The following is a 7,917-nucleotide window of genomic DNA, read 5'->3' as shown; positions in this document are numbered from 1 at the left end:
AAACGATACCAGAATGAGCGCAATTGAGTGAAGGAGATTGGAGAAATAGCCAAAAAACCATGTAACTTTGACCTGAAAATTTGGATGAAAATCTTGTTCCATTACCCACCTACCTTTCTGAGCATGTGGTTTGAAAATAATGAGTAGTTTCTGAAAAATCTCTACACCACAATGAAGCCTACTAAATTTCCAGCAAGTGAGGAGAAACTTCAGGCAAGGAGAGGGGGAAAAAAGGGCAGGAGAAAGAGAGAAAATTAAAAGTCGTAGGTGGGGCATTACTTTTCAGCCCAAAAACTATCTCCAGATTTTGCTTTCTGCGCGTGCCCAAGATTTTCAGGCTGCCATTTTGCATTTGGATTGAAAGGCCGTCGAGTGTACAAGCTGTCAAGGGGTTTTTGGCAAGTTTGAGCTTTTAAAACCACATCAGTGACCCGAAAGCTGCTCGACTAGCTTCAAAACACAGTTTTCCACAAAAGCTGCAGCCATTAGTGGGTTAATAGCCAAACTTTGTTATGGACGCCTAATTTTGACAAAAAAGGTAACTTGAAGATTTTAGGAACTAAAAAAAGCATCAGCATCATCTCCCATGTTGGCCTAATAGATTCAGTCATGATTTTGTTTACATAATGAAGTGGAATTGAGTTCTGAAGTTTGTAGGTCAATTGTCTTTTCCAAGGCAAGTGATGTAAAATAAACTCATGGGAAGCATTTTATAAGAATATTTTTGGCCTTTTGTGTCCCAGTACATGAGGGCAGAATTTGCCAGAAAGGCCAAAACATTCGGAAATTGATGAAATCTACACTAGAAGCCATTAGGAGCTTGATTTGGTTTGAATGTATCACTAATTTTCAACAATGCGTATGTGTAAAGTAACACAATGCTGAGTGTAGGTTTCTATTAGGGCACAAAATTCTATTTTCAGTTGGTTGGGAGAAAAATGTTTACTCTAATTATTGTATTTGGGTTTTGTGGGAGTGTATTTTCAATAAAGAACACAGGAAAATTTAGTTCAGGTAGGTAGATATGGGGTTGCAAATGGAAGAGTCTAGGGAAAAAAGATAGATGAATAACAAGATCAGAACACAAGCAATGCTTTAATGAATCATATGTTGGGTGGTACTCTGCAGTAACATTATATTAAAACTGCTACTACTTTTTAACCCAATAAGATTCACAATTTGACCTGGAGGTTTTATTTAACAGAAAGTTCAATAGATATAAGTGTCACCATAATAGATTTCAGGAACAGTAATCGGTGACAGAACTTAAACACAGCAGAGTCCAATGTACAGGCAAGTGGATGATGGTATCATATGATTTAAAGTACCAGAATCTTTCAAGTTTTTTTATTATTGATATTGTTATTTCATGCCAGGGTGTTTCCCAAATTCAAGCTATGTGGAGACATGAAAATAATGAAAATAATGAAAATAATGAAAAGATGAACTTGACATCATCATGTAAATGGTCAACTTGACATGCTGCCAAAATTTGTCCTTCAGCTGAAATCTTGCTCAGGAATGCACTTTTGTCAGCTTCTATCAATATACCTAAAAAATTCAAGCTTTTGTTTATATCGGTCAGCTTCTTTGTATATCAATCAGCAAAACCTACTTCTTGTCAATCTGATTGTTTTCTAGAGTGATCTATTGTTGCTGAGCCTACCAGTTGGTTTACATTTGTACTTGAGTAATTGCCTTTCCCCTAGTGATACATAGAAAAGACACCTAGCTGTTTTCAGTCAATCAAGAGTGTAATTTTTCATGTATATCAGTATTGTGATGAATTAACCAAAACCAAACAAGTAACTGAAAAGAAGTTGTAGTCTACCAAATAAATGCCTAATACACATGTCTTGTTACCAAGTTTAAATACCAATGCTCATCTGAACCATTATGAAGAGAATTTAGAAGACTGCCAAGCTTACAGGAAGTCAAGAAATGTTAAGGTCTGAATAATTCTGGACATTACTTGGAAAACATAATAATAATCACGTTTCAGTTGTAACATTAAACTACTAGGCTCTAGTCCTATAAGCATTGTAGAAAATCATCTTTGAAAACCAAAACATCACATCATTCCACATTTTGTGTTATCCAAAAACCTGTCAATACTGGCCATAGTCTATAGTTCTTGTCGATGCTATGTATAGAAAATTTCTAACTCATGTTGGGTTGAAGAGACTCGAGGAGCTGATTGAGGTTTTGTGATCGAGCAAGTGAGCAAGCGAGGTTCAACTAGAAAAATAAATAAAAATACACGAGAAAAGGGGCCAAGCAATGATAAACATACAAGACTGAATTTAAAGACTTACAAATGTTTTCCTGACTGTAGCGATGGCACCAAAGCTTAAGTTAAGAGTCTAAGATCGGCAACGAAAACTTCGGGCTAGAGAATACGTTGAAAAATTTCCTCGCTAACAAGCCCTAGCATTTAAATAGTTCTAAAAGGCAGAAATGATAAGCTAACACAAAAATTCGCACATGGAATCCTACACTGGCAAGTAAAATACATTTAAATAGAAACATGATAAGATATCCTTTGTTTCTATGAAATTGTCATAAAAGCTAATCCTTGACCAGTATTGTACAATCGAGATTCCCATACTTACTAGTACTTTTGTCATTTTGAAATACGCCTCCATGAATTCTCGACAGTACAAGGAGAATGCAACTACAATACAACTTATTTCACTTTATGGAACTTCCAGGAGGCTTAAGACAATTTCAAACACTTTCAAACTCTTTCAGAGACTCAGTGGTGCAACCCGCACCAATAGATCAATCCAATCGTTGTTGGCTTGCAAGAGTGCAAATTATGACTCCTTTCAGTGTTACAGTAGTACAACTCGTACCGAAGATTCAAGCTGTTAAATGTTGTCTTAGAAGAGTGTTAAAGCTCTTGCACAAGCAGCAGTCATAACACAAGCCGGTTCTAGGTGCTTTGGCTTGTGTGAGGAGAACTAACTCGTCAAACGATCACCTGAAAAAAAATTACTCGAGACCATGCTTACAACCAAGATGGCTGACTCAGACTAATACGCCTTGCGATACTAGACCACGTGACATGCATTTGACTCTCGTCGACAAATAAATAAATCCAATCATGCCATAGTGTGGCTACACACTTTGTGTAAGCCACACAAAAATTGTTTGGAACTCTGAAGCTGTTGACTGTTTTAGAAAGTGTTTGTTGTAGATTGAAAGACAGGACAATGTTGGCACTATTTAGATAACAGATAATGCAGCTTCAACCAATGATGGAACTCTCAAAGCATATGTAATGTTCTTCTTTAGAAAAACTGACTCACCTCAACACTTTAGGCCTACATAAAAACATTTTTCATTTATCTTAATTGTTGATACACACATGTAGAGGTTTTCACAATGGACAGTGAATATGTAGAACATACTTTTTTAAAATGATTTGTATATGTTTTGTTTTACCCTCTATTATCCAGATTAATTCATGTAGTCCCAACAAGCCAGATAATCAAGGTTCAACTGCAGCATGGTTCCCAAGATGACCTTACAACCTTCCCTTACCCAGGTCTTAAAATGTACAGTCATGAACATAAAAAAAATTTAGCTTTGACTCCCTAGAGAATTGCAAGATTTTAATTGATTGCCATAATTCCTTTACTACAAATTTCAAGGAAATTTCTTTTACTGAAAAACTTTGCAGATCAATTAGTACAGCACATGTTCCAGCCCTATTGCAGGGGTTTCATTAAGGGCCAGGCAATCAATCAATCAATCAAAGTTTATTGTCTAACGTGAGGCATGGTTGCCCAATTGCCCGAGCCAGAGGCTCATGTATAAAACGGTAGACTAGGCACCAGGCAAATTGACCGGTTGTGAAGACGGTTTTGCCCACCTGATTTGACAGTCTGGAGGAGAGTTTTGCCCGCCTGTGAAAACCAGTTGCCCTCCTGCAGAAAACATTAATGAAACCCCTGCCTATGAGCTTGAAGGCTGCAAAATTTATGGAGTCAGTAACAACAAGCTTCCAACTCAAAAAAAATAGAGAAGAGAAGAGAACTTTCCTTCCAGCATTTTCTAACCCTGTCAATGCAAAAGAATGACATGCAATTTTGTGAAGCTAATCTGGGGAAAAAATATTTAGTGTCACAATGAAATTTTTCTACATATTTTTAAGTCATTTTGCAAAATAAAACAAAGGGAACTACATTTATGCAAACAAAAACAGAACTTGAGCTGAGCAGGAAAGTGAAAAAAAGTGACAATGTCACTATTATGTCTCACATGTTAGAAAATAAACCTTTAATTCCATTTTGATATTGAAACACAAATTGCAGTGGTTCGTTTACTGTTGGCAACATCATGCTTGAGTTGAGTCTCTCGTCCATTACAAAAAAGAATAATAATTACAAAGTAATATAGTCCTTCCGCTCAGCGTGATATTGTTTTAAACCAAAACTACGATAAGATTACATTATGTGAAACTTTGTTTAAAGTACAGTATGTAACATGCTAGTCAAGTCAGGGTGATTAGATCACAAAAGCCTATAAAAAGTTTATTTAGTGGGCTAAGATCTTTACAGAAGGAAGGTTTCAGTCGAGGTGAAGTAGACCCCCTATTTGGCACCTTAGTTTTACCAAATTTCACTCATGATCTGCCTGTTTATGGCCCAGTATACTCAGATCTCACAGTCATACAAAACTTTCTGGACAGATGCTTCAAAAGGAAATACACATCTAAGAGAATGGACATTCAAGAACTTTTAGAAAAGGCAGATAAGATTTTCAAGATACATTCAGTGGATCATGATTGCCCTCTTAGTAACATCATTGCAAAAATGAAAGAAACAAAGTACCAACTCAGAAACAAAAGTGCTCATTGCCCGGATGTAAAGACTGCGAGATTTAAGAATGTTTCTGTAAATAGGCTTATTTTTAAATATAATCTCTGATCTTTCTATTATTTGTATATAGTATGTCTTGTGTATTTCTATATTTCTATTATTTGTATACAGTATGTCTTGTGTATTTTTAGACTCCTAACTGCTGATGTAACTTAACCCATTGACACTTACGTGTAACACATGCCGACAAAAAGTCAAAATTTTAGAGAAACCAAGAAGGCAAACACAATGCGCAGTAAATTTTTAAAAATCAGCTTTTCCAAAAAACAAGCTCCAGTGAAAAAGGACTAGTTAAAGAACTTATTTCCGGCGAAAAAAGTGATAGGTGCATATTACGTTTTAACTCAAAAATCAAGATGACAGATAAAAATCACTAAATATTTTCGCATGTGTGAAAATGGGCATGTGGCCCAGTAAATATTATGTTAGAGTAACAATGTGTTCAAAAAGTTTTTTTGCCTCAAATCATATTTCAAAAGGGAATATGCAAATTTGTCCGTGAGTGAAGAGATCTCAAGTTCCATGGAATCTGTCAATAGGAAGCAAGACTAAAATGGCCAAGAAATATTTCGGGACATCAGATTTATTCAAAACAGTTTTTGATTTGCTGTTATAAGCGAAAAACGTACAAATTTCTTATGTGTTCAAAAGCCCACATAGTAAATTCATCCTGCTTAGATCGTTGTTTACTTGCCTTCATGGCCAGAAATTGCACAGCATTGTGTTGAAAATTCTGAAAAAACTTTGATTTGAGGCAAAAAAACTTTTTGAACACATTGTTCCTCTAACATAATATTTACCGGGCCATCAAATCGTCAAATTGTCGCCAGACCCTGCTTGAAGTCCGAAAGTTTGGTTTTCACTTTACGTCCACAATTTGCATCGCCTTAGAGAATCGTAGTGTCGTTGACTCAAGAGCTTATTCTGTCACCTTTAAGACCTGGATATCCATTCTTTTCCAAGCAGAGTATTCTATAGTATTGTTACTTTTCATATTGAATTCCACAAGGTCTAGCTCGATCGCAAATGAACAAAAAATCCAACCTGAAAATTTTGAGGGTCAGCCGCGTGGACGTCATATTTTCAAATTTGATCATTTAGTGAAGACACATAAAATAATGCCCCTCTAGTGCCCCCTAAAGTCGACAAAATATATGCGCAAACAACGGATTCTGATTGGCTTATTGATCTCCAAACTATAGAGGAAGTTTGGGGACAAAACTCTACTTAGTAGGGGAGGTAGGGGGGTAAGCGTTCTCACGTGAGCCGATCGCGAGCTTCGGGCGGTTACAGGCAGTTCAGGTGTCAGTGTGTTAAGATATGTCTTTTTATCTTGGGAGGAATAAAGATTGTTTTTTTTTTTTTGGTTATTTTTTTTAGAAATACATGAAGAAATATTAGGTTTTCAACATTGAGAGAGTTCCGTTACAAAAGTAATACAAGCGACTAAACCACTAGCACACTCACGGCACGAAACAGGCAACACCCAGCGTGCTTTGCTAGAGCTTGACCCTTGTTCAGAAAAGCGGATTTTACCGCGAAAAGTACCATTCTCATAACAACAGTATGCAACGGCCAACATTTTCAAAATTGAGATTAATCCTTTACTACAAAAGCAAACCTGAGGACTTCTTGCAATGAAATTGAACGATTTTCTGTCCGTTGTTAATGTTAAATCAGTGTCACTATGTAGCAGGTTGCAGCCATACTTGAGTGCGATGTATTTCAGACAAAGTTTGGTGAAAACTACCTCTGTAACAGCCTTCAAACCGATACAATATCTTGAGCAGTAAAGCAAACAACAGACTATCAGCCCTTTCCCTTTATCTTTCTCAAAAACTAATCTAAAAATCTAAAAATTGAGACTTTTTTGGCAATTTCGGAGGGTTGGTTTACGGCGATCATGCATCTGCATGTCAACCTGATGTCACCTTCAAATAAACCATCTGCGCAGAAATCGGTGAAATCATCAAAATATCTTTAAAGAAAAGAAGCTTGGTCTGAGTAGAGCACTACAATAACAGTAGTGTTATTGTAGTACACCACTAGCGTAACGAAAGTGGTTAGCAAACCTTTAGGCAGCACTGATCCTAAAGAGCGATTTCTGGTGTGATGAATTTGCGTCCCAATTGTTCCGACCGCAAGCATTCGGTCGAATCTCTACCAACCATAACTTCAGCGACTTAAATCTGCAATTAGAACACACAAGTTGAAAAGGAGTTTAAATATTCATTACAAAGAGATTTCAAATTATTACAAACAAGATTTCGAAAGCTACTGAGGATCATTTTTTGAAGTCCAACGCAATTTTCTATCACACCTACGTGTTACCGCCGCATGATCGCGCGAGATGAACTATGTACTCAGTAAAAGACGTTTCTTTTACAAAATCTAACTTACCTTGACATCTCTTAGTTAAAAATTACATGAAGATTGCAATTACTCATTGTAATACACATTACTCAGAAGAGGTCAACACACACTGACCTACGCCGACTAGTGGCGATAAGTTGGAAGTTACACAGCAGCATAATCACGTGTCTCCCGTATCCCCCTCGTCTCTCTGGCTTAGGCGACGAACCACAGTATACGGTCAGCGGATTTTGTTCATGAATATATTGTTTACAAGGAAGGTACGTTTTTTATTGGGGGGGTGGGCCGGGGTATTTTAGAAATTTTTTGCCAAAAAAGTCGTGACCCTCCCACTTTCCAGATTGGATTAATGCATGACCCTTCATAAATGCCTAAACAAAAAGGATCTGACCCTCCCCCCACATCCTCCAAGACAAAAAACAACCGGAAGTGAAAATAACTGACCGGAAGTGTTGCTCGCATAACCGTGTCTGCGCACAAAGCAGTTAATTGCGTGACGTTGCAGGGTGAAAACTTGAAAATGGGCAAGGATGTGCGAGGAATAGAAAGAAGGAAATGCGCTTGTGGAGAATGCCAGGATTTCATGAGGTCAGATGGAGTAACTTGTGGTTATTGTGGCTGTTTGCCGACTCGCCGTTCTAAAAAGGATGCCCGCTAC

At 37.2% G+C, this 7,917-nt stretch overlaps 1 long non-coding RNA gene across 1 annotated transcript; it reads right to left on the bottom strand.

Annotated features, from left to right (window-relative positions):
• Window positions 1-1,076: 1,076 nt before the first annotated feature.
• Window positions 1,077-7,433, bottom strand: LOC111322154 (uncharacterized). Its single transcript, XR_002694038.2, has 3 exons — window positions 7,287-7,433; window positions 6,959-7,075; window positions 1,077-1,551 (listed from the first exon to the last, which is right to left on the bottom strand). It is a non-coding gene; the product is annotated as an uncharacterized LOC111322154 (long non-coding RNA).
• Window positions 7,434-7,917: the final 484 nt, after the last annotated feature.

This window comes from Stylophora pistillata, chromosome 13, assembly GCF_964205215.1.
Source record: "Stylophora pistillata chromosome 13, jaStyPist1.2, whole genome shotgun sequence".
Classification (NCBI taxonomy): Eukaryota; Metazoa; Cnidaria; class Anthozoa; order Scleractinia; family Pocilloporidae; genus Stylophora; species Stylophora pistillata.
This window is presented reverse-complemented; position numbering and strand designations above follow the sequence as displayed.